Below are 9,962 nucleotides of genomic sequence, written 5' to 3' on the forward strand. Positions count from 1 at the left end.
TTTTTCCTCCTCTTTTCTTACTGTGGATGCATCCACAAAGCTGTGCGTAAGGGGCGGCACTGAAAGTGACTGCTCCGATGGATCGACTGTATGATGTTTGATGTCTAAAGCAATCGGCCCCATCTAATCTTCTTTCAATGACGGCGGAATGAAGGAGAAAAAGGCCATAACTTGTAAATCAGCCACGCAGCGAGGGAGGCTGGGGGTGGGGGGGTGCATTTGTGCCCTGTTCATCTTCTTCTTCATCTCTCATCCCACTGACTTGGCCGGCAGTATGTGGCAGGTGCACCGGCAATCCAAGCGCTCTGTCATCTCTTCTCATTACATGCCCCGTGTTGGATGCATATCAATATATCTCAATACAGTATGTGCTATTGAGGGTGATATAGCATTTTAATTCAACTGAAGGAAATAGAGACGGGACCAATTTGTCATGGGGGTGTTTGATGCTGAGGGGTGAGACAGAGAGGGACAGGGAGCCATACCTTATTATAGATGCCGATATCAATCCCCAACATGTACCTTGAGCAGATAAATGGCGGGATGGAGTGACTTTGAAATGCATGGGATGCCACTCAGAGGCGCCCTGTTGATGAATAATTTAAGAAAAGCAGCAATTTTACTGGCCAGCCTCATCTGAGCTGAAGTTTTATCTCCCAATATCAGTGTGAATAGATTATCAGCTCAAACTCTGTGCACCAGATAAATAAAAATGCAAACAGGCCAAACTAATTAACATCCAAATGAGCAGTGTGGTAGCCTCCCTGTGATACCAAGCCAAGTCCTCACGCATCATAATTCACTTCCTCGTTGTGTTCGTGGTGCTGAGGGATTAAGAAGTAGGTGTGTGTTTGTATTGGTAGCATGTTTGAATGTGTTAGCTTGTGTGTTTTATGTTCATGTATGACTGGAAGGAGGCGAGGTGTGTCATGTTTACTTATATGCATATGTGTGCAGGAAGGATATACATGTGTGTTTGTGTGTGTACATGCCACCGTTTTGTGTGTGTTTGTGTGTGTGTTTGTGTGTGTGTGCGCGCGCGCGCTAACAAGCTACTAAAAATGGAGGCTATTTTGTACATCTCTGCATAGAATTAGTATTAATTTATTTGCTATTTACACCCCTGGGACGTTAATTACGCTGTTGTTACGCAGCCCAAACAACTCTGCAAACATCAGAGAACAAGAACAAGCATTGTACCCAACGGTTTCAGAAAAATATAGAAACATATTTTCAGAGCCAGAGTTCCTCACTACCTTATAAACACACACAAACAAACCCTCCAATCTTCTCATCTTAATTTCACAGGCCTTCCAAGCAAACAGTTTCCAAATTCCCATTGTTTTTTTTTTCCTTCCCTCCTGATGAAGACTCCATTACATTAAATCAAAGTTTTCCAGGCTGAGGAAACAGCTAGCTTAAGTAAGGGTGTCTCCTGATCCTCTCCCAATTCTCATTGTCAGCTCCCATCAGCATCACGAGCTTGTTGCACTTGCATTCACCTCCACAGTCCTAGCTGCTGCTGATTAGTTCTCTGATTTCCCTCTCCTTCCCAAAGGAAGGCACAAGTGCGGATGTCTACCCACTGTATGCTGTGCTAGCACAACAACTGCAGCTGCAGATAGGTTATTGATATAGCTCTGCCAATGACAAGACCACATTAGCTGAGCACTGAAAGCTCACATTTCATCTTCTGTCGGGGCTTTTTGCGGTTATATGAAGATATTTTACAAAATGGCAAAAAGGTTTGAGTGTGCAGCTTTCTGTTCCTACCTTCCTTACATTAAATGTTGATTTCATGTTTGACATTGAAAGGCTATATCTAGCGGTAGACAGTGTTGGGAAGGTTACTTTTAAAATGTATTCCATTACAGAATACAGAATACATGCCCCAAAATGTATTCTGTAACGTATTCCGTTACGTTACTCAATGAGAGTAACGTATTCTGAATACTTTGGATTACTTAATATATTATCATGCTGTTTACAACTACATGAATGTACTATTGCTGTGATTTATTACTGTTACTGAAGGTCAGCGGCTCCGAACCGTAGTAGAGGGACCTCTGGCTAATACAGTGGGTTCTGTGTCGGGCTCGTAGCTGAAAACTAGCTTTACTTTGTTGTCTGGGTCAACTTTGCTAGCGAGAGATTCGTGTTCGTGTTTTTGGAGGAAAACACGAACACGGTGTACAGTCGAGTCTTAATAGCTTACTTACAACTGGGCTCGTCAGGCACTCTTCTTGGCTGCAGTGGTTATTATTATATTTGCATGCTTCCAGCTCGTACTTTTCCTTTTTCTCCCTCCCTTGCTCACAGACACATAACGTGTATGACAGTCCATTCTCCCTGCAGCACGGACTACACTGCCTATGATGCTACATTCTTTAGAGCTATACCTGTAGCATTCTGCCTATTAGCTTAGCACAACAACAACAAAAAGGCCTCTCTCACCCAGGAAACACGCAGAGAGAGAGAGCATCACCCTGTAACCATGGCAACCGTAACGCTGCCACCTAGAACAACAGAATGTAGCTGTCAAACAAAACCCAAACAGTCCTGACCCGCCACAATATGAAACAGGAAAGTACCGCCGTGTAATCCATTTATTTCAACAAAGTAACTGTATTCTAAATACCACCTTTTTAAACGGTAACTGTAACGGAATACAGTTACTCGTATTTTGTATTTTAAATACGTAACGGCGGTACATGTATTCCGTTACTCCCCAACACTGGCGGTAGATTACGACTAGCAGACTCTCACCTTCATCTTGGTCATGTGTTTTAATGCTTTCACTTCAGCAGTTTTCCATCATCCACCCACTGTTATTAAGTTAATTTTGATTCTTTTGTCTGAAATTGTATTTACTTTTTTACATAGTAATTAGATATCAGACGACTTTTTACTTATTCCCAGTTTTCCAGTACTGTACAAAAGTGTTGACTCATTCCTTATTTATATACACTTTGCTAGAGAAATGGGATATAGGTGCAGTGATTTATGACCAACTTTAATATTTAGATGCATTCTTTTATTTTTTTATTACTCTTAAACTTGGGGTTCGTTCTTTAATTAGTTTCCAGGAATTCTTCTTCAGTTTCTAGAAGTGCGAAGCTCTTTTTTGGATGTTGGCTGCTTTTTGTTCTCTGTAAAGAAAAAAGGGAAATCGTTCTTATATAAAGCTTTCCTACTCTACCTGAGAACTCAAAGCACTTCATACAACTTGCCTAATTCACCCAGTGCTTGTATGAACGCTCATTCACTTTGTGCTTTCCGTCTAACATTCACGCACATTCTCTAATGGATCGATGGAACTTGGGATTAGTATCTTGCCCCAGGATATTTGGCATGTAGATCGAACTACCAACCACCAGTTAGAAGATAGCCTGCTCTACCTCCTGAACTCTATCAAAGTGATCCAACACTGCTTCAATAATGTATGTTTTTCTATCCCGGCATGTTTTTACTGTGTTTTTTGCATCATATTCTTTTTGAAAACTGAACATGTTGCCAATCGGATGGTTTCCAGATTGTGTTGCATGTATCGTAAAAATCTGATGGTACTTTTTTTTTCTAGTTCATCACGTTTGAGAAGATCTTCAACACCACTGACTGAAATGCAGCCCAAAACCATGATAGAGCCTTTACTATGACTCACTGTTGCACCTCTCTCCTCACCTTGTACATACATATCACTGATACCAAAATCCAAAATTTTAACTGGATTTATCTCCAGTTCTTGTGCAGTTTGTCAGACCTCAACCCGTTTCCTTTACTGAAGAATGAGTTCTTGACAACTGCCCTTCCACTGAGACCATTTCTGAAGAGGCTTCGTTGAACAACAAATTGATTAACTTTCAGGTCTGGTTCAAGGTCTTCTGTATGTTTTGTTTGTTTTGTTTTGTTTTATTTCCTTATGTTTTAAGTATTGAATTTGAATTTGAATTTGAAATGTTTATTTCAGTCAACAACAACAGATTATAATTTTACATAAAAGTACTCAAACAGTAACCGAAAAAGGAATAGGCTGAAGCTTTATGGCTTATACTTATCCTATCCCTTACCCCCATAGAAATAATCAAATCCTTAACCAAGAAAATAAATAGCATTGATAAATAAGTTGTATAACAGTTTGAAAAGAAATCAATGATAAATCAAGAAATTAAAAAATTAAATCAACACAAACCTTTTTTAACAAACCAAATTTCTATAACCTTGTATAATACTAATTTTTAAAATCTTCCTGAAGAATGACAAAGAAAAACACATCTTCAGTTCATCATTAAGTCCATTCCATAATTTCACTCCCAAAACTGACACACATCTATACTTAACATTGGTTCTCACTTTAGGCATTTCAAACTTATAAGACCTCCTCAAATCATATTTTCCATCTCTTAGTTGAAACATACTTAAAATACAAATTGGAACATTCTTTTTAATCACACGATATATAATTTCTAAAGTTTTAGAATATATAATGTGCATGAATTTTAACATAGATGATCCTACAAAAAACTGGTTGGTTGACTCCCTATATCCAACTTTATTTATTATTCTAATAGCTCTTTTTTGCAATTTAAATATTGAATCCAAATATGTTTTGTATGTGTTCCCCCAAATTTCTGCACAGTAGGTCATATAAGGCAAACAAAGGGAAGTATACAATAAATAAAGGCAGTTTTTATTCAAAAAATCTCTTGTTTTATAAAGAATAGAAATAGACTTGGATAATTTCCGTTTCACATGTTCTATGTGGGGCTTCCAACAAAGTTTATCATCAATAATTACTCCTAAAAATTTTGTCTCACATACTCTTTCAATTTCCACATTATTTAAATTCAATTTTACTTTAATATTACTTTTACTACCTCCAAATAACATAAATTTTGTTTTACTTTCATTCAATGATATCAGTATGTTTCTTTAAGGTCCTGTTCATCTGCTGCAAATAGTTTTTAGGCTTCAACTTCTTATTTTCTCCCCCACTTGTCCAGTTTTTTAAGGACACGCTACACAGCATGCCAAGATATGCAAAGTTTTTGGCTAAACGCTCTTTAGGAAAAATACAATTTTTAATGCCTGTCATAATGTGTTATATTTCTAGATTCAACTAAACTCAGGGGTGACACAATGTTAAAGTAATTGTGCATGTTGCCTTGTCTCGTATTATGTTATATAGGCTGTGCTATGAACATCTCTTATCCCAGTTAATTCACACACTTGCAGGTAAAGCATGTAACCACAAGAAAGGAGTAGATGTCACATCTACTTGGGTGATCCTGCCTTTATTACAAAATCTTTATTCAACACAAGCGGTTCTCCCATTTGATCAATATATATAACCCCCATTTTCCCAATATGTGATGCTAGTAACTGGAAAATTGTACTATTTGACTGCTTGTAGCTCACTGCCGCTTACACTTAGAAATCATCTGAATGGTTCCCGTTCGGTCCTGCTACATTAAGCAATGCATGACTGTCATGACTTTGACTTGTTACTGAATAAATCTAACTAGTTTGCAAGCTAGCAATAATTCCATCAATCCAGTGTCAGACTAACGAACCGGTAGTATCATTTCAGTGTGTGGAATTGAAAGAGCAGGGCTCCTTATATTTTGTGCATTTATTTGCAAGATTCTGCTGATAAATATTAATTAACACAGCAATCAGTGACACAGATGAAACCGGAAAGACTGCAAAAGCATAAGATACCGGACATGTTGATGATGTTGATGATGAAGGTGGCAAAGGGAGAGTGGTTACTGCCCACTGTGCCTGAGACTATATCTGGATTATATCCGTCTGTTGTCAAAATCAAGTATTGGAGGCCTAATTACCATAGAGATTAATGCATATGTTTCTTGGTTATTACAGTGAAACATACAGCCTCAATTTAACAACAAAAAGGAATGTTATCACTTTAATTTCTTGTATTAATGCATAAATATGTGTTGTTTCGGTCCTGTTAGACACATTATTATAATTCAGATCTAAAAGGATGCGAACACAAGGATTGAATTAAACTGGTTTATATAATCACACAAAAAATGATTTTTGACACACATTTGCAGGAGAGACACGTGTGGAGTCACACAGAAATGGACAGGCAGTACATACAGAAGGAAAAAGAACATGAATGGTAGAGGAGGACAGAGAGAGAAATGAACAGAAAGAATGTGATGCTGAAGGCAGAGAGACAAAAGGAGAGGAGAGAGAGCAGGCTGAGAGAAAAGGCACTGGACTCTTAAAATGCAGATATGTAGGGGAAAGAAGTAAAACAATGTTTCTATAAATTTTGGAGCAATTTTGAAGGAAAAGAATGGTTAAGAGTGAATCATTGGGAGAATGAATGACAGCTCGCTAGCTGTTAGCTAACACCCAGTGGATATAAATGGTCACCCAATGGGTGATATGCTCATCAGTGTGCACAAAGGTACTGTATGTACTTAGGCCTCAAGAGCCCTTCTGGTGCTGGCAGACACATAGAAACCTCCTGGCAGGGTGCACTTTGTCAGTGTGCTTTACCTCCACTGCTGTATCTCCATCCTAGGACAGCATTGCAGTGATTTATTATTGTTAGATAGCTATTTTTGATTCTTAACAGTTATTATAAGCTTTAACGATTGGAAAAGAAATTAGCTTTTGTTTTATTAAATGTATAAAGCATGTTAATTAGCGTAAAATCTCACAAAAATAGAATGAAAACTTTCAATTTACCATTTGATCAATCCAACTGACCTATGATCACGAGATCTGGGTAATAACCAAAAGAATGATGTTGTCAATACAAGCAGCTGATATGAGCTTCCTCTGTATGGCGGCTGGCTCAGCCTTAGAGATAGGGTGAGGAGCTCAGACATCCAGAGGGATGGATGTCTGAGGTGGTTTGGGCACCTAATTACAATGTGTGTTAGGTGCAGAGGTTTTCCGAGTATGCCGAAAGGGGATGGGATCCTGGGGTACACCGGAAACTTGCTGGAGAGATTATACATCTTATCTAGCCTGAGAATGCTTCAGGGTCCCCAGGAGGAACTGAAAAGGGTTACTATATAGAAGGACATCTAGAATATTCCGATTAGTTTGCTACTACCTCAACCTGACTTCAGAAAAATGGAAATTGAATGAATACATGAATGGATAAAATTACAATACATGTCAAAGATCTGGAATGTTGTAGAACTACTGAATTACAATATGGTTAATTATGCAAGTTTAGTTTTATAACTGAAATTTAATTTGCATGTAACATTTCAAACATAAAATTATTAAAATGATTAATTTCAGAAAAATCTAAGCATAGACATACTGTAAGGCTTATTTAGGAAAAAATGTAAGTACGCCTAGTTTAGGTCTGTGAAGGTTCTCAGTCATCCAGGTCATTGTAGTCAAAGGAGCTTGCAAAGAAAAGCGTCTGGACTTCTTTAAGTTACTTGAAGACGTTTCACCTCTCATCCGAGAGGCTTCTTCAGTTCTTCATGAACTGAAGAAGCCTCAGTTCATGAAGCCGAGAGGCTTCTTCAGTTCTTCATGAACTGAAGAAGCCTCAGTTCATGAAGCCGAGAGGCTTCTTCAGTTCTTCATGAACTGAAGAAGCCTCAGTTCATGAAGCCGAGAGGCTTCTTCAGTTCTTCATGAACTGAAGAAGCCTCTCGGATGAGAGGTGAAACGTCTTCAAGTAACTTAAAGAAGTCCAGACGCTTTTCTTTGCAAGCTCCTTTGACTACGCCTAGTTTACAGAACCTCAATATACATTAAACAATGAGTCACATAGCAAACATTTATTGGAATGAGGTAACCTTGGCAGTATTTTGTGCAATGAAAACTGAAAATATAGCTAAAATATCTGATGCATATCTGTGAAAAACATGATGCAGAAAATATTCTTTTTACAGGCCGAGAACAATAATAATTCGTCCTTATTCCACTTGAAAAATGTATTCATTTTGGCATCATACTGCAATGTTGATCAAGTAAATGCTTTTTTTTTTTCCTTTTTGTATATGTAAAGGATATATTTTATTGTAGTATGTCTTCTTAGTCTTATCCTTACAATGTCATCTAATTGAAATTGTTAATTTTTACTAGCTGGCTACTTATTTAAAATGTGTATAGTCTAGATCCAGTGTTTATTACTGTAAGTGAGATCCAGTGTTGTGAGTAAGCCATTCATGTTATTGTTTAAAAAATGTAAACAGAAACATTCAATTTTGATAATTTCTTATCACGTCATGAATTATTATGACAGCTCATGCATAACATTTTACATAACCTCCATAAACTTTGCTAAAATTTGCCTGAAGTGCACACCCCAGGATGCTCAAGTAAAGTACTGTGTCATGTACTAATCCAGAATACTCTGGTTGATCTGCAGGTGTTCCTTCTAGCGTGGGTTTCTTTAAATTGAGATCTTTTTTTTTAATTTTCAATTTAAATTTTCAATTTTTATTTTAAATTTAAATTAAACTTTTAAACTAAGAAGACATACCACATTTTTTAAATTTAGACCATTTAGTTACGTTTGCAAGCATTCATAAAATATTTTTCTGTAGACGGTACTGTACGTAAATAAGTTTTATTATGGTATGACATTTCAAAAGAAAGGAGATAAGTATTATACGGTCACTTTTTCTCCCGTTTAGGATTCTGATTCTTGTTAGGTGCAGCGGGTGTCTCTATTTCCCCTGCAGGGGTGTAATATTCTGACAAAACTGTTGCTTCACTAGAAAGAAAAGCAGTAAATTAATGATGCCATGCATTTGATAGAGCTCCATCATTTTCAGAAGCTGATTGGGGTTGCAGGTTATTATATTGTGAATGTCAGATCCATTCTCTCTGATTAGAAACCATGGAGCATGTAAACACAATACCTTGTACCATCATTTGATTTACACACAGTACAGTTGTTCCTCCCTGGCGTTGATATGCCATCAGTTTTCCTTTCAAGAAAATGAATACTCAAGGAATTTGCAATAGTTAAACAGCACTGGTCAGTACTGGTTATGTCATGTTTCATTCATCAAGGCTAGCATCAAATACCTGATGGATTGATCCTCCTCATTTCTCTACATCCCTGCCTCTGCTGATTCTTCTTTATCGTCCACACTGATTTTAGCACTGCATCTTGAAACTATATAGTACAAATGGGGTGATGGCCTGGATCATGTTCTACTGTCACTTTTCATTATGCCACCAAGCTTCAGCATGAAAACTCTAACTAAATACAAGAGAATCAAAAGGATTCTGAGTGCTAGTTTTCACGTGACACTTAAAAAAAATACACAAATATTCCTGCAAAAAACACGTGTTTGCTAATCTACATTAGAATTTTCTGAAAAGGTGAGTTCGATAGATTCTGATGTCAACTTTTTGAATTGCTGTTATGCACCAGGGTTGCTATTTTTGACATTGTGTAGTTAGAAAGTCTTGCTATGAAGGGCATCTCTAAAGAAATTATGTTCATGTTTTTTCTGGCTTTGCAAGTGGTGGAGCAGCAGCTGTGATGGGCTGATAGAGTTAAACAACCACACTCCTGAGTGGGAAAAAAATATATCAACCCTAACCCAACTGTCATTCACTGCATGATTCACGTTAGAACTTGTTGTCCATGATGTTGTAAAACACAACCCAGTCATTTTCACACTTTCACTAACTCTCCAAACCTTCAGTAAATGAACAGGGTCACTGAAATTCACAGATGTGGGTAAAAGAGGCTGATGAGCTGTAGGAAAGCAGGAAAAAACATCATCTTATGAAGTAATTGTAGAGGAATATGTATTTATTCTTTTCTTTTGTTTGCGTTGTTTCATTTTTGACAATATTTCATGTTTAAATGGAACCTCTGTAATAGCACAGTAGGGGGATTTAATTCTGCCATATTAAAATAATATTTAACAATTTACATCTGAATTAGATTTGATCTTGAAAATACTGATCATATATTCTAAGGAGATTGGAAA

This window comes from Neolamprologus brichardi, chromosome 9 (assembly GCF_056152115.1).
Source record: "Neolamprologus brichardi isolate AB-2024 chromosome 9, ASM5615211v1, whole genome shotgun sequence".
Lineage (NCBI taxonomy): Eukaryota > Metazoa > Chordata > Actinopteri > Cichliformes > Cichlidae > Neolamprologus > Neolamprologus brichardi.